This window comes from Phalangium opilio, unplaced genomic scaffold, assembly GCF_054372755.1.
Source record: "Phalangium opilio isolate 3A_F unplaced genomic scaffold, DU_Popi_V2 ptg000087l_1, whole genome shotgun sequence".
Classification (NCBI taxonomy): domain Eukaryota; kingdom Metazoa; phylum Arthropoda; class Arachnida; order Opiliones; family Phalangiidae; genus Phalangium; species Phalangium opilio.
The window spans coordinates 3068210-3090004 of record NW_028324192.1 but is presented as its reverse complement, the minus strand read 5'-3'; the positions used below and the strand labels follow the sequence as shown (position 1 = coordinate 3090004).

General features: G+C 46.0%; 2 non-coding genes across 2 annotated transcripts; one reads left to right on the top strand and one right to left on the bottom strand.

The window, feature by feature from the left end:
* Positions 1-2503: 2503 nt before the first annotated feature.
* On the bottom strand, positions 2504-2576 carry TRNAS-GCU (transfer RNA serine (anticodon GCU)). Its single transcript has one exon. It is a non-coding gene; the product is annotated as a tRNA-Ser (tRNA).
* Positions 2577-20666: 18090 nt separating this feature from the next.
* Positions 20667-20739, top strand: TRNAS-GCU (transfer RNA serine (anticodon GCU)). Its single transcript has one exon. It is a non-coding gene; the product is annotated as a tRNA-Ser (tRNA).
* The last annotated feature ends 1056 nt before the right edge of the window (positions 20740-21795 follow it).

Sequence of the window (21795 nt, the reverse complement as noted above, 5' to 3'; positions counted from 1 at the left end):
CTGAGACCTCACAACACCGCTCCCGGATGAGCTCGAACCACCAACCTTTCGATTAACAGCTGAACGCGCTAATCATTGCGCCACGGAAGCCCAAAAATTAAATGTTCGTCAGGTATTGTTAAAAACTCTGACATTTTACGTTACATCTGAGACCTCACAACACCGCATCCCGGATTGGCTCGAACCACAAACCTATTGGTTAACAGCCGAACGCGCTAATCATTGAGCCACGGAAGCCCAGAAATTAAATGGTTGTCACGTATTGTGGAAAGGTTTTGACTTTTTACGCTACATCTGAGACCCCACAACACCTCTCCCGGGTGGGCTCGTACCACCAACCTCTCGATTAACAGCTGAACGCGCTAACCATTGCGCCACGGAAGCCCAAAAATTCAATGTTCGACAGGTATTGTGGAAAAACTCTGACATTGTATGTTACATTTGAGACGTCACAACACCGCTCCCGGGAGAGCTCAAACCACCAGTCTTTTGAATAGCAGCTGAACGCGCTAACCATTGCGCCACGGAAGCCCAAAAGTTAAATGCTCGTCAGGTATTATGTAAAAACCTTGACTTTTTACGTCACATCTGAGACCTCACAACACCGCTTCCGGATGGGGTCGAACCACCAACCTATTGGTTAACAGCCGAACGCGCTAACCATTGCGCCACGGAAGCCCAAAAATTAAATGGTCGTCATTTATTGTGCAAAAACTTTGGCTTTCTACGTTACATTTCAGATCCCACAACATCGCTCCCGGGTGGGCTCGAACCACCAACCTATTGGTTAACAGCCGAACGCGCTAACCATTGAGCCACGGAAGCTCAGAAATTAAATGGTTGTCAGGTATTGTGGAAAACCTTGACTTTTTACGTCACATCTGAGACCTCACAACACCGCTCCCGGATGGGCTCGAACCACCAACCTATTGGTTAACAGCCGAACGTGCTAACCATTGCGCCAAGGAAGCCCAAAATTTAAATGCCCGTCAGGTATTGTGTAAAAACCTTGACTTTTTACGCTACATCTGAGACCCCACAACACCTCTCTCGGGTGGGCACGAACCTTCAACCTTTCGATTAACAGCTGAACGCGCTAATCATTGCGCCACGGAAGCCCAAAAATTAAATTGTCGTCAGGTATTGTGGAAAAATTTTGGCTTTCTACGTTACATTTGAGATCACACAACACCGCTCCCGGGTGGGCTCGAACCACCAACCTATTGGTTAACAGCCGAACGCGCTAACCATTGCGCCAAGGAAGCCCAAAATTTAAATGCCCGTCAGGTATTGTGTAAAAACCTTGACTTTTTACGCTACATCTGAGACCCCACAACACCTCTCTCGGGTGGGCACGAACCTTCAACCTTTCGATTAACAGCTGAACGCGCTAATCATTGCGCCACGGAAGCCCAAAAATTAAATGGTCGTCAGGTATTGTGGAAAAACATTGGCTTTCTACGTTACGTTTGAGATCCCACAACACCGCGCCCGGGTGGGCTCGAACCACCAACCTAATGGTTAACAGCCGAACGCCCTAACCATTGCGCCACGGAAGCCCAAAAATTAAATGATCGTCAGGTATTGTGGAAAAACTTTGGCTTTCTACGTTACATTTGAGATCCCACAACGCCGCTCCCGGGTGGGCTCGAACCACCAACCTTTCGGTTAACAGCCGAACGCGCTAACCATTGCGCCATGGAAGCCCAAAAATTAAATGTTCGTCAGGTATTGTGGAAAAACCTTGACTTTTTACGTCACATCTGAGACCTCACAACACCGCTCCCGGATGGACTCGAACCACCAACCTATTGGTTAACAGCCGAACGCGCTAACCATTGAGCCACGGAAGCTCAGAAATTAAATGGTCGTCACGTATTGTGGAAAAACTTTGGCTTTCTACGTTACATTTGAGATCCCACAACACCGCTCCCGGGTGGGCTCGAACCACCAACCTATTGGTTAACAGCCGAACGCGCCACGGAAGCCCAAAAATTAAATGCTCGTCAGGTATTGTGGGAAAACCTTGACTTTTTACGTCACATCTGAGACCTCACAACACCGCTCCCGGATGGGCTCGAACCACCAACCTATTGGTTAACAGCCGAAAGCGCTAACCATTGAGCCACGGAAGCTCAGAAATTAAATGATTGTCACGTATTGTGGATAAGTTTTGACTTTTTACGCTACATATGAGACCCCACAACACCTCTCCCGGATGGGCTCGAACCACCAACCTATTGGTTAACAGCCGAACGCGCTAACCATTGAGCCACGGAAGCCCAAAAATTAAATGGTCCTCAGGTATTGTGGAAAAACTTTGGCTTTCTACGTCACATCTGAGACCTCACAACACCGCTCCCGGATGAGCTCGAACCACCAACCTATTGGTTAACAGCCGAACGCGCTAACCATTGAGCCACGGAAGCCCATAAGTTAAATGCTCGTCAGGTATTGTGTAAAAACCTTGATTTTTTACGTCAAATCTGAAACCTCACAACACCGCTCCCGGATGGGGTCGAACCACCAACCTATTGGTTAGCAGCCGAACGCGCTAACCATTGCGCCACGGAAGCCCAAAAATTAAATGGTCGTCATTTATTGTGCAAAAACTTTGGCTTTCTACGTTACATTTGAGATCACACAACACCGCTCCCGGATGGGCTCGAACCACCAACCTATTGGTTAACAGCCAAACGCGCTAACCATTGAGCCACGGAAGCGCAAAAATTAAATGGTCGTCAGGTATTGTGGAAAAACTTTGGCTTTCTACGTCACATCTGAGACCTCACTACACCGCTCCCGGATGAGCTCGAACCACCAACCTATTGGTTAACAGCCGAACGCGCTAACCATTGAGCCACGGAAGCTCACAAATTAAATGATTGTCACGTATTGTGGATAAGTTTTGACTTTTTACGCTACATATGAGACCCCACAACACCTCTCCCGGGTGGGCTCGAACCTTCAACCTTTCGATTAACAGCTGAACGCGCTAATCATTGCGCCACGGAAGCCCAAAAGTTAAATGTTCGTCAGGTATTGTGAAAAACTCAGACATTTTACGTTACATCTGAGACCTCACAACACCGCATCCCGGATGGGCTCGAACCACAAACCTATTGGTTAACAGCCGAACGCGCTAATCATTGAGCCACGGAAGCCCAGAAATTAAATGGTTGTCACGTATTGTGGAAAAGTTTTGACTTTTTACGCTACATCTGAGACCCCACAACACCTCTCCCGGGTGGGCTCGTACCACCAACCTCTCGATTAACAGCTGAACGCGCTAACCATTGCGCCACGGAAGCCCAAAAATTCAATGGTCGTCCGGTATTGTGGAAAAACCTGGACTTTTTACGTAACATCTGAGACCTCATAGCACCGCTCCCGGGTGTGCTCGAACCACCAACCTTTCTGTTAACAGCCGAACGCGCTAACGATTGCGCCACGGAAGCCCCAAAATTAAATGGTCGTCCGGTATTGTGGAAAAACCTTGACTTTTTACGTCACATCTGAGACCTCACAACACCGCTCCCGGATGGGGTCGAACCACCAACCTTTCGGTTAACAGCTGAACGCGCTGACCATTGCGCCACGGAAGCCCAAAAATTAAATGGTCGTCAGGTATTGTGGAAAAATTTTGGCTTTCAACGTTACATTTGAGATCCCAAAACACCGCTCCCGGGTGGGCTCGAACCACCAACCTATTTGTTAACAGCCGAATTCGCTAACCATTGAGCCACGGAAGCTCAGAATTTAATTGGTCGTCAGGTGTTGTGGAAAAAACCTTGACTTTTACGTCACATCTGAGACGTCACAACACCGCTCCCGGATGGGCTCGAACCACACACCTATTGGTTAAAAGCCGAACGCGCTAACCTTTGAGCCACGGAAGCTCAGAAATTAAATGGTTGTCAGGTATTGTAGATAAGTTAAGACTTTTTACGTTACATCTGAGACCCTACAACACCTCTCCCGGGTGGGCTCGAACCTTCAACCTTTCGATTAACAGCTGAACGCGCTAATCATTGCGCCACGGAAGCCCAAAAATTAAATGTTCGTCAGGTATTGTGGAAAAACTCTGACATTTTACGTTACATCTGAGACCTCACAACACCGCTACCGGATGGGCTCGAACCACCAACCTATTGGTTAACAGCCGAACGCGCTAACCATTGCGCCACGGAAGCCCAAAATTTAAATGGTCGTCAGGTGTTGTGGAAAAAACCTTGACTTTTTACGTCACATCTGAGACGTCACAACACCGCTCCCGGATGTGCTCGAACCACACACCTATTGGTTAACAGCCGATCGCTGTAAAAAGTCAAGGTTTTTACACAATACCTGACGAGCATTTATTTTTTTAACTTCCGTGGCTCAATGGTTAGCGCGTTCGGCTGTTAACCAATAGGTTGGTGGTTCGAGCCCACCCGGGAGCGGTGGTGTGGGATCTCATATGTAACGTAGAAAGCCAAAGTTTTGCCACAATACCTGACGACCATTAAATTTTTGGGCCTTCTTGGCGCAATTGTTAGTGCGTTCGGCTGTTAACCGAAAGGTTGGTGGTTCGAGCCCAACCGGAAGAGGTGTTGTAGGGTCTCAGATGTAACGTGAAAAGTCATAACTTATCTACAATACCTGACAACCATTTAATTTCTGAGCTTCCGTGGCTCAAAGGTTAGCGCGTTCGGCTGTTAACCAATAGGTGTGTGGTTCGAGCCCATCCGGGAGCGGTGTTGTGACGTCTCAGATGTGACGTAAAAAGTCAAGGTTTTTTCCACAACACCTGACGACCATTTAAATTTTGGGCTTCCGTGGCGCAATGGTTAGCGCGTTCGGCTGTTAACCAATAGGTTGGTGGTTCGAGCCCATCCGGTAGCGGTGTTGTGAGGTCTCAGATGTAACGTAAAATGTCAGAGTTTTTCCACAATACCTGACGAACATTTAATTTTTGGGCTTCCGTGGCGCAATGATTAGCGCGTTCAGCTGTTAATCGAAAGGTTGAAGGTACGAGCCCACCCGGGAGAGGTGTTGTGGGGTCTCAGATGTAGCGTAAAAAGTCTTAACTTATCTACAATACCTGACAACCATTTAATTTCTGAGCTTCCGTGGCTCAAAGGTTAGCGCGTTCGGCTTTTAACCAATAGGTGTGTGGTTCGAGCCCATCCGGGAGCGGTGTTGTGACGTCTCAGATGTGACGTAAAAGTCAAGGTTTTTTCCACAACACCTGACGACCATTTAAATTCTGAGCTTCCGTGGCTCAATGGTTAGCGAATTCGGCTGTTAACAAATAGGTTGGTGGTTCGAGCCCACCCGGGAGCGGTGTTTTGGGATCTCAAATGTAACGTTGAAAGCCAAAATTTTTCCACAATACCTGACGACCATTTAATTTTTGGGCTTCCGTGGCGCAATGGTCAGCGCGTTCAGCTGTTAACCGAAAGGTTGGTGGTTCGAGCCCATCCGGGAGCGGTGTTGTGATGTCTCAGATGTAACGTAAAATGTCAGAGTTTTTCCACAATACCTGACGAACATTTAATTTTTGGGCTTCCGTGGCGCAATTATTAGCGCGTTCAACTGTTAATCGAAAGGCTGGTGGTTCAAGCGCACCCGGAAGAGGTGTTGTGGGGTCTCAGATGTAGCGTAAAAAGTCAAAACTTATCCACAATACGTGACAACCATTTAATTTCTGAGCTTCCGTGGCTCAATGGTTAGCGCGTTCGGCTGTTAACCAATAGGTTGGTGGTTCGAGCCCACCCGGGAGCGGTGGTGTGGGATCTCAAATGTAACATAGAAAGCCAAAGTTTTGCCACAATACCTGACGACCATTAAATTTTTGGGCTTCCTTGGCGCAATGGTTAGCGCGTTCGGCTGTTAACCGAAAGGTTGGTGGTTCGAGCCCAACCGGAAGATGTGTTGTAGGGTCTCAGATGTAACGTAAAATGTCAGAGTTTTTCCACAATACCTGACGAACATTTAATTTTTGGGCTTCCGTGGCGCAATGATTAGCGCGTTCAGCTGTTAATCGAAATTTTGAAGGTTCGAGCCCACCCGGGAGAGGTGTTGTGGGGTCTCAGATGTAGCGTAAAAAGTCAAAGTTTTACCTCAATACCTGACGACCATTTAATATTTGGCCTCCGTTGCGCAATAGTTAGCGCGTTCGGCTGTTAACCGAAAGGTTGGTGGTTCGAGCCCACCCGGGAGCGGTGTTGTGGGATCTCTAATGTAACGTAAAAAGCCAAAGTTTTTCCACAATACCTGACGACCATTTGTTTTTTGAGCGTCCGTGGCGCAATGGTTAGCGCGTTCGGCTGTTAACCGAAAGGTTGGTGGTTCGAGCCCATCCGGGAGCGGTGTTGTGACGTCTCAGATGTTACGTAAAAAGTCAAAGTTTTACCTCAATACCTGACGACCATTTAATATTTGGCCTCCGTTGCGCAATGGTTAGCGCGTTCGGCTGTTAATCGAAAGGTTGGTGGTTCGAGCCCACCCGGGAGCGGTGTTGTGGGATCTCAAATGTAACGTAGAAAACCAAAGTTTTTCCACAATACCTGACTACCATTTAATTTTTGGGCTTCCTTGGCGCAATGGTTAGCGCGTTCGGCTGTTAACCGAAAGGATGGTGGTTCGAGCCCACCTGGGAGAAGTGTTGTAGGGTCTCAGATGTAACGTAAAAAGTCATAACTTATCCACAAAACCTAACAACCATTAAATTTTTGAGCTTCTGTGGCTCAATGGTTAGCGCGTTCGGCTGTTAACCAATTGGTTGGTGGTTCGAGCCTATCCGGGAGAAGTGTTGTGACGTCTCAGATGTAACGTAAAATGTCAGAGTTTTTCCACAATACCTGACGAACATTTAATTTTTGGGCTTGCGTGGCGCAATGTTTAGCGCGGTCAGCTGTTAATCGAAAGGTTGGTGGTTCGAGCCCACCCGGGAGAGGTGTTGTTGGGTCTCATATGTAGCGTAAAAAGACAAAACTTTTCCACAATACGTGACAACCATTTATTTTCTGAGCTTTCGTGGCTCAATGGTTAGCGCGTTCGGCTGTTAACCAATAGGTTGGTGGTTCGAGCCCACCCGGGAGCGGTGTTTTTGGATCTCAAATGTAACATAAATAGCCAAAGTTTTTCCACAATACCTGACGACCATTTAATTTTTGGGCGTCCGTGGCGAATGGTTAGCGGGTTCGGCTGTTAACCGAAAGGTTGGTGGTTCGAGCCCTCCCGGGAGCGGTGTTGTGACGTCTCAGATGTAACTAAAATGTCAGAGTTTTTCCACAATACCTGACGAGCATTTAATATTTGGGCTTCCGTGGCGTAATGGTTAGCGCGTTCAGCTGTTAATCGAAAGGTTGGTGGTTCGACCCCACCCGGAAGAGGTGTTGTGGGGTCTCAGATGTAGCGTAAAAAGTCAAAACTTTTCCACAATACGTGACAACCATTTAATTTCTGAGCTTCCGTGGCTCAATGGTTAGCGCGTTCGGCTGTTAATCGAAAGGTTGGTGGTTCGAGCCCATCCGGGAGCGGTGTTGTGAGGTCTCGGATGTGAAGTAAAAAGTCAAAGTTTTACCTCAATACCTGACGAAAATTTAATTTTTGGGCTTCCGTGGCGCAATGGTCAGCGCATTCAGCTGTTAACCGAAAGGTTGGTGGTTCGAGCCCTCCCAGGAGCGGTGTTGTGTCGTCTCAGATATAACGTAAAATGTCAGAGTTTTTCCACAATACCTGACGAACATTTAATTTTTGGGCGTCCGTGGCGAATGGTTAGCGCGTTCGGCTGTTAACCGAAAGGTTGGTGGTTCGAGCCCTCCCGGGAGCGGTGTTGTGACGTCTCAGATGTAACGTAAAATGTCAGAGTTTTTCCACAATACCTGACGAGCATTTAATATTTGGGCTTCCGTGGCGCAATGGTTAGCGCGTTCAGCTGTTAATCGAAAGGTTGGTGGTTCGAGCCCACCCGGGAGAGGTGTTGTGAGGTCTCAGATGTAGCGTGAAAAGTCAAACTTTTTCCATAATACGTGATAACCATTTATTTTCTGATCTTTCGTGGCTCAATGGTTAGCGCGTTCGGCTGTTAACCAAAAGCTTGGTGTTTCGAGCCCACCCGGGAGCGGTGTTTTTGGATCTCAAATGTAACGTAAATAGCCAAAGTTTTTCCGCAATACCTGACGACCATTTTTTTGGGCGTCCGTGGCGCAATGGTTAGCGCGTTCGGCTGTTAACCGAAAGGTTGGTGGTTCGAGCCCATCCGGGAGCGGTGTTGTGAGGCCTCAGATGTGAAGTAAAAAGTCAAAGTTTTACCTCAATACCTGACGAGCATTTAATTTTTGGGCTTCCGTGGCGCAATGGTTAGCGCGTTCAGCATTTAATCGAAAGGTTGGTGGTTCGAGCCCACCCGGAAGAGGTGTTGTGGGGTCTCAGATGTAGCGTAAAAAGTCAAAACTTTTCCACCATACTAAAAACATTGAGCTACGACAAACAGTAGTCGAGTAATTAAGCTAATCGTAAACAAACAAACCCCTCCATAGGAAATGCATTAGACTATACTTTGCAGGCCCATAACTCTGTGTCTACTAGAGATACGGGGATATCCTTAGGATATGTTATAGTCCAAATTGTCCCCCATCTAACCATACTAAAAACTTTGGGCTACGACAAACAGGGGCCGAGTACTTAAGCAAAACGTAACGAAACAAACCCCCTCCATAGGAAATGCATTAGACTATACTTTGGAGGCTCTTAACTCTGTTTCTACTGGATATACGGGGAAGTCCTTTGAGTATGTTATAGTCCAATTTGTCCCCCATCTAACCATACTAAAAATTTTGAGCTACGACAAACAGGGGCCGAGTAATTAAGCTAAACGTAAACAAACAACCCGTCCATAGGAAATGCATTAGACTATATTTTGCAGGCCCATAACTCTGTGTCTACTAAAGATACGGGGATGTCCTTAGGATATGCTATAGTCCAAATTGTCCCCCATCTAACCATACTAAAAACATTGAGCTACGACAAACAAGGGCCGAGATATTAAGCAAAATGTTCGTCAACTTTGGTATCGTCTCACTTATTTTTATTATGTTACTTATGATTTTTGCACTAAACTTTGGAGGCTCATAACTCTTGTTCTACAAGAGATACTGGGATCTCCTTTGGATATGTTATAGTACTCATTGCTCCCCATACAAGGATACTTTAAACTTGAGGCTACCTCAATATCGTCGTCAACTTATTTTTTGTCTCACTTATTGTTAGAAGGTTACTTTTGATTTTTGAAAATAAACTTCGCAGGCTCGTAACTCTGGTTCTACCAGAGATACGGGGATGTAAATAATGTGACCTTGACACAAATGTTCGGATACTTATAAAGGTCTTTGCATGTTCCAAGCAAAAAAAAACTTCGCGGTTTCGAACCTGTGGCCTTCCGGGAGTGAGGCGGATGCGATAACCGCTACACTAAAGATATGTTATTATTTTTAATCGAAAGAACAGGGTCAAGTAATTAAGCAATACGTGAACAAACAAACGCCTCCATAGGAAATGCATTAGACTATGCTTTGCAGGCCCATAACTCTGTGTCTACTAGAGATACCGGGATGTCCTTAGGATATGTTATAGTCCAATTTGTCCTTCATCTAACCATACTGAAAACATTGAGCTACGACAAACAGGGGCCGAGATATTAAGCAAAATGTTCGTCAACTTTGGTATCGTCTCACTTATTTTTATTATGTTACTTATGATTTTTGCACTAAACTTTGGAGGCTCATAACTCTTGTTCTACAAGAGATACTGGGATCTCCTTTGCATATGTTATAGTACTCTTTGCTCCCCATACAAGGATACTTTAAACTTGAGGCTACCTCAATATCGTCGTCAACTTACTTTTTGTCTCACTTATTGTTAGAAGGTTACTTTTGATTTTTGAAAATAAACTTTGCAGGCTCGTAACTCTGTTTCTACTGGAGATAAGGGGATGTCCTTTGAGTATGTTATAGACCAATTTGTCCCCCATCTAGCCATACTAAGAATTAGGGCTACGACAAACAGTAGTCGAGTAATTAAGCTAATCGTATACAAACAAACCCCTCCATAGGAAATACATTAGACTAAATTCTGGAGGCTCGTAACTCTGGTTCTACCAGAGATACGGGGATGTAAATAATGTGACCTTGACACAAATGTTCGGATAATTATAAAGGTCTTTGCATGTTCCAAGCAAAAAAAAAAAACTTCGTGGTTTCGAATCTGTGGCCTTCCGAGAGTGAGGCGGATGCGATAACCGCTACACTAAAGATATGTTATTATTTTTAATCGAAAGAACAGGGTCAAGTAATTAAGCAATACGTGAACAAACAAACCCCTCCATAGAAAATGCATTAGACTATACTTTGCAGGCTCGTAACTCTGTTTCTACTGGAGATACGGGGATTTCCTTTGAGTATGTTATAGTCCAATTTGTCCCCCATCTAACCATACTAAAAACATTGAGCTACGACAAACAGTAGTCGAGTAATTAAGCTAATCGTAAACAAACAAACCCCTCCATAGGAAATGCATTAGACTATACTTTGCAGGCCCATAACTCTGTGTCTACTAGAGATACGGGGATATCCTTAGGATATGTTATAGTCCAAATTGTCCCCCATCTAACCATACTAAAAACTTTGGGCTACGACAAACAGGGGCCGAGTACTTAAGCAAAACGTAACGAAACAAACCCCCTCCATAGGAAATGCATTAGACTATACTTTGGAGGCTCTTAACTCTGTTTCTACTGGATATACGGGGAAGTCCTTTGAGTATGTTATAGTCCAATTTGTCCCCCATCTAACCATACTAAAAATTTTGAGCTACGACAAACAGGGGCCGAGTAATTAAGCTAAACGTAAACAAACAACCCGTCCATAGGAAATGCATTAGACTATATTTTGCAGGCCCATAATTCTGTGTCTACTAAAGATACGGAGATGTCCTTAGGATATGCTATAGTCCAAATTGTCCCCCATCTAACCATACTAAAAACATTGAGCTACGACAAACAAGGGCCGAGATATTAAGCAAAATGTTCGTCAACTTTGGTATCGTCCATTTCCTATGGAGGGGGTTTGTTTCGTTACGTTTTGCTTAAGTACTCGGCCCCTGTTTGTCGTAGCCCAAAGTTTTTAGTATGGTTAGATGGGGATAATTTCGACTATAACATATCCTAAGGACATCCCCGTATCTCTAGTAGACACAGAGTTATGGGCCTGCAAAGTATAGTCTAATGCATTTCCTATGGAGGGGTTTGTTTGTTTACGATTAGCTTAATTACTCGACTACTGTTTGTCGTAGCTCAATGTTTTTAGTATGGTTAGATGGGGGACAAATTGGACTATAACATACTCAAAGGAAATCCCCGTATCTCCAGTAGAAACAGAGTTACGAGCCTGCAAAGTGTAGTCTAATGCATTTTCTATGGAGGGGTTTGTTTGTTCACGTATTGCTTAATTACTTGACCCTGTTCTTTCGATTAAAAATAATAACATATCTTTAGTGTAGCGGTTATCGCATCCGCCTCACTCTCGGAAGGCCACAGATTCGAAACCACGAAGTTTTTTTTTTTTTGCTTGGAACATGCAAAGACCTTTATAATTATCCGAACATTTGTGTCAAGGTCACATTATTTACATCCCCGTATCTCTGGTAGAACCAGAGTTACGAGCCTCCAGAATTTAGTCTAATGTATTTCCTATGGAGGGGTTTGTTTGTATACGATTAGCTTAATTACTCGACTACTGTTTGTCGTAGCCCTAATTCTTAGTATGGCTAGATGGGGGACAAATTGGTCTATAACATACTCAAAGGACATCCCCTTATCTCCAGTAGAAACAGAGTTACGAGCCTGCAAAGTTTATTTTCAAAAATCAAAAGTAACCTTCTAACAATAAGTGAGACAAAAAATAAGTTGACGACGATATTGAGGTAGCCTCAAGTTTAAAGTATCCTTGTATGGGGAGCAATGAGTACTATAACATATCCAAAGGAGATCCCAGTATCTCTTGTAGAACAAGAGTTATGAGCCTCCAAAGTTTAGTGCAAAAATCATAAGTAACATAATAAAAATAAGTGAGACGATACCAAAGTTGACGAACATTTTGCTTAATATCTCGGCCCTTGTTTGTCGTAGCTCAATGTTTTTAGTATGGTTAGATGGGGGACAATTTGGACTATAGCATATCCTAAGGACATCCCCGTATCTTTAGTAGACACAGAGTTATTGGCCTGCAAAATATAGTCTAATGCATTTCCTATGGACGGGTTGTTTGTTTACGTTTAGCTTAATTACTCGGCCCCTGTTTGTCGTAGCTCAAAATTTTTAGTATGGTTAGATGGGGGACAAATTGGACTATAACATACTCAAAGGACTTCCCCGTATATCCAGTAGAAACAGAGTTAAGAGCGTCCAAAGTATAGTCTAATGCATTTCCTATGGAGGGGGTTTGTTTCGTTACGTTTTGCTTAAGTACTCGGCCCCTGTTTGTCGTAGCCCAAAGTTTTTAGTATGGTTAGATGGGGGACAATTTGGACTATAACATATCCTAAGGACATCCCCGTATCTCTAGTAGACACAGAGTTATGGGCCTGCAAAGTATAGTCTAATGCATTTCCTATGGAGGGGTTTGTTTGTTTACGATTAGCTTAATTACTCGACTACTGTTTGTCGTAGCTCAATGTTTTTAGTATGGTGGAAAAGTTTTGACTTTTTACGCTACATCTGAGACCCCACAACACCTCTTCCGGGTGGGCTCGAACCACCAACCTTTCGATTAAAAGCTGAACGCGCTAACCATTGCGCCACGGAAGCCCAAAAATTATATGCTCGTCAGGCATTGAGGTAAAACTTTGACTTTTTACTTCACATCTGAGGCCTCACAACACCGCTCCCGGATGGGCTCGTACCACCAACCTTTCGGTTAACAGCCGAACGCGCTAACCATTGCGCCACGGACGCCCAAAAAAAATGGTCGTCAGGTATTGCGGAAAAACTTTGGCTATTTACGTTACATTTGAGATCCAAAAACACCGCTCCCGGGTGGGCTCGAAACACCAAGCTGTTGGTTAACAGCCGAACGCGCTAACCATTGAGCCACGAAAGATCAGAAAATAAATGGTTATCACGTATTATGGAAAAAGTTTGACTTTTCACGCTACATCTGAGACCTCACAACACCTCTCCCGGGTGGGCTCGAACCACCAACCTTTCGATTAACAGCTGAACGCGCTAACCATTGCGCCACGGAAGCCCAAATATTAAATGCTCGTCAGGTATTGTGGAAAAACTCTGACATTTTACGTTACATCTGAGACGTCACAACACCGCTCCCGGGAGGGCTCGAACCACCAACCTTTCGGTTAACAGCCGAACGCGCTAACCATTCGCCACGGACGCCCAAAAATTAAATGTTCGTCAGGTATTGTGGAAAAACTCTGACATTTTACGTTATATCTGAGACGACACAACACCGCTCCTGGGAGGCTCGAACCACCAACCTTTCGGTTAACAGCTGAATGCGCTGACCATTGCGCCACTGAAGCCCAAAAATTAAATTTTCGTCAGGTATTGAGGTAAAACTTTGACTTTTTACTTCACATCCGAGACCTCACAACACCGCTCCCGGATGGGCTCGAACCACCAACCTTTCGATTAACAGCCGAACGCGCTAACCATTGAGCCACGGAAGCTCAGAAATTAAATGGTTGTCACGTATTGTGGAAAAGTTTTGACTTTTTACGCTACATCTGAGACCCCACAACACCTCTTCCGGGTGGGGTCGGACCACCAACCTTTCGATTAACAGCTGAACGCGCTAACCATTGCGCCACGGAAGCCCAAATATTAAATGCTCGTCAGGTATTGTGGAAAAACTCTGACATTTTACGTTACATCTGAGACGTCACAACACCGCTCCCGCGAGGGCTCGAACCACCAACCTTTCGGTTAACAGCCGAACCCGCTAACCATTCGCCACGGACGCCCAAAAATTAAATGGTCGTCAGGTATTGTGGAAAAACTTTGGCTATTTATGTTACATTTGAGATCCAAAAACACCGCTCCCGGGTGGGCTCGAACCACCAACCTATTGGTTAACAGCCGAACGCGCTAACCATTGAGCCACGAAAGCTCAGAAAATAAATGGTTGTCACGTATTGTGGAAAAGTTTTGTCTTTTTACGCTACATATGAGACCCAACAACACCTCTCCCGGGTGGGCTCGAACCACCAACCTTTCGATTAACAGCTGACCGCGCTAACCATTGCGCCACGCAAGCCCAAAAATTAAATGTTCGTCAGGTATTGTGGAAAAACTCTGACATTTTACGTTACATCTGAGACGTCACAACACTTCTCCCGGATAGGCTCGAACCACCAACCAATTGGTTAACAGCCGAACGCGCTAACCATTGAGCCACAGAAGCTCAAAAATTAAATGGTTGTTAGGTTTTGTGGATAAGTTATGACTTTTTACGTTACATCTGAGACCCTACAACACTTCTCCCAGGTGGGCTCGAACCACCATCCTTTCGGTTAACAGCCGAACGCGCTAACCATTGCGCCAAGGAAGCCCAAAAATTAAATGGTAGTCAGGTATTGTGGAAAAACTTTGGTTTTCTACGTTACATTTGAGATCCCACAACACCGCTCCCGGGTGGGCTCGAACCACCAACCTTTCGATTAACAGCTGGACGCGCTAATTATTGCGCCAGGCAAGCCCGAAAAATAAATGTTCGTCAGGTATTGTGGAAAAACTCTGACATTTTACGTAACATCTGAGACGTCACAACACCGCTCCCGGATGGGCTCGAACCACCAACCTTTCGGTTAACAGCCGAACGCGCTAACCATTGCGCCACGGACGCCCAAAAAAAAAATGGTCGTCAGGTATTGTGGAAAAACTTTGGCTTTTTACGTTACATTAGAGATCCCACAACACCGCTCCCGGGTGGGCTCGAACCACCAACCTTTCGGTTAACAGCCGAACGCGCTAACCATTGCGCAACGGAGGCCAAATATTAAATGGTCGTCAGGTATTGAGGTAAAACTTTGACTTTTTACTTCACATCTGAGACCTCACAACACCGCTCCCGGATGGGCTCGAACCACCAACCTATTGGTTAACAGCCGAACGCGCTAACCATTGAGCCACGGAAGCTCAGAAATTAAATGGTTGTCACGTATTGTGGAAAAGTTTTGACTTTTTACGCTACATCTGAGACCCCACAACACCTCTCCCGGGTGGGCTCGAACCTTCAAAATTTCGATTAACAGCTGAACGCGCTAATCATTGCGCCACGGAAGCCCAAAAATTAAATGTTCGTCAGGTATTGTGGAAAAACTCTGACATTTTACGTTACATCTGAGACCCTACAACACCTCTTCCGGTTGGGCTCGAACCACCAACCTTTCGGTTAACAGCCGAACGCGCTAACCATTGCGCCAAGGAAGCCCAAAAATTTAATGGTCGTCAGGTATTGTGGCAAAACTTTGGCTTTCTACGTTACATTTGAGATCCCACACCACCGCTCCCGGGTGGGCTCGAACCACCAACCTATTGGTTAACAGCCGAACGCGCTAACCATTGAGCCACGGAAGCTCAAAAATTAAATGGTTGTTAGGTTTTGTGGATAAGTTATGACTTTTTACGTTACATCTGAGACCCTACAACACTTCTCCCAGGTGGGCTCGAACCACCATCCTTTCGGTTAACAGCCGAACGCGCTAACCATTGCGCCAAGGAAGCCCAAAAATTAAATGGTAGTCAGGTATTGTGGAAAAACTTTGGTTTTCTACGTTACATTTGAGATCCCACAACACCGCTCCCGGGTGGGCTCGAACCACCAACCTTTCGATTAACAGCTGGACGCGCTAATTATTGCGCCAGGCAAGCCCGAAAAATAAATGTTCGTCAGGTATTGTGGAAAAACTCTGACATTTTACGTAACATCTGAGACGTCACAACACCGCTCCCGGATGGGCTCGAACCACCAACCTTTCGGTTAACAGCCGAACGCGCTAACCATTGCGCCACGGACGCCCAAAAAAAAAATGGTCGTCAGGTATTGTGGAAAAACTTTGGCTTTTTACGTTACATTAGAGATCCCACAACACCGCTCCCGGGTGGGCTCGAACCACCAACCTTTCGGTTAACAGCCGAACGCGCTAACCATTGCGCAACGGAGGCCAAATATTAAATGGTCGTCAGGTATTGAGGTAAAACTTTGACTTTTTACTTCACATCTGAGACCTCACAACACCGCTCCCGGATGGGCTCGAACCACCAACCTATTGGTTAACAGCCGAACGCGCTAACCATTGAGCCACGGAAGCTCAGAAATTAAATGGTTGTCACGTATTGTGGAAAAGTTTTGACTTTTTACGCTACATCTGAGACCCCACAACACCTCTCCCGGGTGGGCTCGAACCTTCAAAATTTCGATTAACAGCTGAACGCGCTAATCATTGCGCCACGGAAGCCCAAAAATTAAATGTTCGTCAGGTATTGTGGAAAAACTCTGACATTTTACGTTACATCTGAGACCCTACAACACCTCTTCCGGTTGGGCTCGAACCACCAACCTTTCGGTTAACAGCCGAACGCGCTAACCATTGCGCCAAGGAAGCCCAAAAATTTAATGGTCGTCAGGTATTGTGGCAAAACTTTGGCTTTCTACGTTACATTTGAGATCCCACACCACCGCTCCCGGGTGGGCTCGAACCACCAACCTATTGGTTAACAGCCGAACGCGCTAACCATTGAGCCACGGAAGCTCAGAAATTAAATGGTTGTCACGTATTGTGGATAAGTTTTGACTTTTTACGCTACATCTGAGACCCCACAACACCTCTTCCGGGTGCGCTTGAACCACCAGCCTTTCGATTAACAGTTGAACGCGCTAATAATTGCGCCAAGAAGGCCCAAAAATTTAATGGTCGTCAGGTATTGTGGCAAAACTTTGGCTTTCTACGTTACATATGAGATCCCACACCACCGCTCCCGGGTGGGCTCGAACCACCAACCTATTGGTTAACAGCCGAACGCGCTAACCATTGCGCCAAGGAAGCCCAAAAATTAAATGGTAGTCAGGTATTGTGGAAAAACTTTGGTTTTCTACGTTACATTTGAGATCCCACAACACCGCTCCCGGGTGGGCTCGAACCACCAACCTTTCGATTAACAGCTGGACGCGCTAATTGTTGCGCCAGGCAAGCCCGAAAAATAAATGTTCGTCAGGTATTGTGGAAAAACTCTGACATTTTACGTTACATCTGAGACATCACAACACCGCTCCCGGATGGGCTCGAACCACCAACCTTTCGGTTAACAGCTGAACGCGCTGACCATTGCGACACGGAAGCCCAAAAATTAAATGGTCGTCAGGTATTGTGGAAAAATTTTGGGTTTCAACGTTACATTTGAGATCCCAAAACACCGCTCCCGGGTGGGCTCGAACCACCAACCTATTTGTTAACAGCCGAATTCGCTAACCATTGAGCCACGGAAGCTCAGAATTTAAATGGTCGTCAGGTGTTGTGGAAAAAACCTTGACTTTTACGTCACATCTGAGACGTCACAACACCGCTCCCGGATGGGCTCGAACCACACACCTATTGGTTAAAAGCCGAACGCGCTAACCTTTGAGCCACGGAAGCTCAGAAATTAAATGGTTGTCAGGTATTGTAGATAAGTTAAGACTTTTTACGTTACATCTGAGACCCTACAACACCTCTCCCGGGTGGGCTCGAACCTTCAACCTTTCGATTAACAGCTGAACGCGCTAATCATTGCGCCACGGAAGCCCAAAAATTAAATGTTCGTCAGGAATTGTGGAAAAACTCTGACATTTTACGTTACATCTGAGACCTCACAACACCGCTACCGGATGGGCTCGAACCACCAACCTATTGGTTAACAGCCGAACGCGCTAACCATTGCGCCACGGAAGCCCAAAATTTAAATGGTCGTCAGGTGTTGTGGAAAAAACCTTGACTTTTTACGTCACATCTGAGACGTCACAACACCGCTCCCGGATGGGCTCGAACCACACACCTATTGGTTAACAGCCGAGCGCGCTAACCTTTGAGCCACGGAAGCTCAGAAATTAAATGGTTGTCAGGTATTGTAGATAAGTTATGACTTTTCACGTTACATCTGAGACCCTACAACACCTCTTCCGGTTGGGCTCGAACCACCAACCTTTCGGTTAACAGCCGAACGCACTAATAATTGCGCCAAGAAGGCCCAAAAATTTAATGGTCGTCAGGTATTGTGGCAAAACTTTGGCTTTCTACGTTACATATGAGATCCCACACCACCGCTCCCGGGTGGGCTCGAACCACCAACCTATTGGTTAACAGCCGAACGCGCTAACCATTGAGCCACGGAAGCCCAAAAATTAAATGCTCGTCAGGTATTGTGTAAAAACCTTGACTTTTTGCGTCACATCTGAGACCTGACAACACCGCTCCCGGATGGGCTCGAACAACCCACCTATTGGTTAACAGCCGAACGCGCTAACCATTGCGCCACGGAAAACCCAAAAATTAAATGTTCGTCAGGTATTGTGGAAAAACTCTGACATTTTACGTTACATCTGAGACCTCACAACACCACTCCCGGATGGGCTCGAACCACCAACCTATTGGTTAACAGCCGAACGCGCTAACCATTGAGCCACGGAAGCTCAGAAATTAAATGGTTGTCAGGTATTGTGGATAAGTTATGACTTATTACGTTACATCTGAGACCCTACAACACCTCTCTCGGTTGGGCTCGAACCACCAACCTTTCGGTTAACAGCTGAACGCGCTAACCATTGCGCCAAGGAAGCCCAAAAAATAAATGGTCGTCAGGTATTGTGGAAAAACTTTGTCTTTCTACGTTACATTTGAGATCCCACAACACCGCTCCCGGGTGGGCTCGAACCACCACCCTATTGGTTAAAAGCTGAACGCGCTAACCATTGCGCCACGGAAGTTAAAAAATTAAATGCTCGTCAGGTATTGTGTAAAAACCTTGACTTTTTACAGCGTTCGGCTGTTAACCAATAGGTGTGTGGTTCGAGCCCATCCGGGAGCGGTGTTGTGACGTCTCAGATGTGACGTAAAAAGTCAAGGTTTTTTCCACAACACCTGACGACCATTTAAATTTTGGGCTTCCGTGGCGCAATGGTTAGCGCGTTCGGCTGTTAACCAATAGGTTGGTGGTTCGAGCCCATCCGGTAGCGGTGTTGTGAGGTCTCAGATGTAACGTAAAATGTCAGAGTTTTTCCACAATACCTGAAGAACATTTAATTTTTGGGCTTCCGTGGCGCAATGATTAGCGCGTTCAGCTGTTAATCGAAAGGTTGAAGGTTCGAGCCCACCCGGGAGAGGTGTTGTAGGGTCTCAGATGTAACGTAAAAAGTCTTACCTTATCTACAATACCTGACAACCATTTAATTTCTGAGCTTCCGTGGCTCAAAGGTTAGCGCGTTCGGCTTTTAACCAATAGGTGTGTGGTTCGAGCCCATCCGGGAGCGGTGTTGTGACGTCTCAGATGTGACGTAAAAGTCAAGGTTTTTTCCACAACACCTGACGACCATTTAAATTCTGAGCTTCCGTGGCTCAATGGTTAGCGAATTCGGCTGTTAACAAATAGGTTGGTGGTTCGAGCCCACCCGGGAGCGGTGTTTTGGGATCTCAAATGTAACGTTGAAAGCCAAAATTTTTCCACAATACCTGACGACCATTTAATTTTTGGGCTTCCGTGGCGCAATGGTCAGCGCGTTCAGCTGTTAACCGAAAGGTTGGTGGTTCGACCCCATCCGGGAGCGGTGTTGTGAGGTCTCAGATGTGACGTAAAAAGTCAAGGTTTTTACATAATACCTGACGAGCATTTAACTTTTGGGCTTCCGTGGCGCAATGGTTAGCGCGCTCGGCTGTTAACCAATAGGTTGGTGGTTCGAGCCCACCCGGGAGCGGTGTTGTGTGATCTCAAATGTAACGTAGAAAGCCAAAGTTTTTCCACAATACCTGACGACCATTTAATTTTTGGGCTTCCGTGGCGCAATGGTTAGCGCGTTCAGCTGCTATTCAAAAGACTGGTGGTTTGAGCTCTCCCGGGAGCGGTGTTGTGACGTCTCAAATGTAACATAAAATGTCAGAGTTTTTCCACAATACCTGTCGAACATTGAATTTTTGGGCTTCCGTGGCGCAATGGTTAGCGCGTTCAGCTGTTAATCGAGAGGTTGGTGGTACGAGCCCACCCTGGAGAGGTGTTGTGGGGTCTCAGATGTAGCGTAAAAAGTCAAAACTTTTCCACAATACGTGACAACCATTTAATTTCTGGGCTTCCGTGGCTCAATGATTAGCGCGTTCGGCTGTTAACCAATAGGTTTGTGGTTCGAGCCCATCCGGGATGCGGTGTTGTGAGGTCTCAGATGTAACGTAGAAAGCCAAAGTTTTTCCACAATACCTGACGACCATTTAATTTTTGGGCTTCCGTGGCTCAATGGTTAGCGCGTTTGGCTGTTAACCAATAGGTTGGTGGTTCGAGCCCATCCGGGAGCGGTGTTGTGTGATCTCAAATGTAACGTAGAAAGCCAAAGTTTTTGCACAATAAATGACGACCATTTAATTTTTGGGCTTCCGTGGCGCAATGGTTAGCGCGTTCGGCTGCTAACCAATAGGTTGGTGGTTCGACCCCATCCGGGAGCGGTGTTGTGAGGTTTCAGATTTGACGTAAAAAATCAAGGTTTTTACACAATACCTGACGAGCATTTAACTTATGGGCTTCCGTGGCGCAATGGTTAGCGCGTTCGGCTGTTAACCAATAGGTTGGAGGTTCGAGCCCATCCGGGAGCGGTGTTGTGAGGTCTCAGATGTGACGTAAAAAGTCAAGGTTTTTACACAATACCTGACGAGCATTTAACATTTGGGCTTCCGTGGCGCAATGTTTAGCGCGTTCGGCTGTTAACCAATAGGTTGGTGGTTCGAGCCCACCCGGGAGCGGTGTTGTGTGATCTCAAATGTAACGTAGAAAGCCAAAATTTTTCCACAATACCTGACGACCATTTAATTTTTGGGCTTCCGTGGCGCAGTGGTTAGCACGTTCGGCTGTTAACCAATAGGTTGGTGGTTCGAGCCCATCCGGGAGCGGTGTTGTGAGGTCTCAGATGTGACGTAAAAATTCAAGGTTTTCCACAATACCTGACAACCATTTAATTTCTGAGCTTCCGTGGCTCAATGGTTAGCGCGTTCGGCTGTTAACCAATAGGTTGGTGGTTCGAGCCCACCCGGGAGCGATGTTGTGGGATCTGAAATGTAACGTAGAAAGCCAAAGTTTTTGCACAATAAATGACGACCATTTAATTTTTGGGCTTCCGTGGCGCAATGGTTAGCGCGTTCGGCTGTTAACCAATAGGTTGGTGGTTCGACCCCATCCGGAAGCGGTGTTGTGAGGTCTCAGATGTGACGTAAAAAGTCAAGGTTTTTACATAATACCTGACGAGCATTTAACTTTTGGGCTTCCGTGGCGCAATGGTTAGCGCGTTCAGCTGCTATTCAAAAGACTGGTGGTTTGAGCTCTCCCGGGAGCGGTGTTGTGAGGTCTCAGATGTAACGTAAAATGTCAGAGTTTTTCCACAATACCTGACGAACATTTAATTTTTGGGCTTCCGTGGCGCAATGATTAGCGCGTTCAGCTGTTAATCGAAAGGTTGAAGGTTCGAGCCCACCCGGGAGAGGTGTTGTAGGGTCTCAGATGTAACGTAA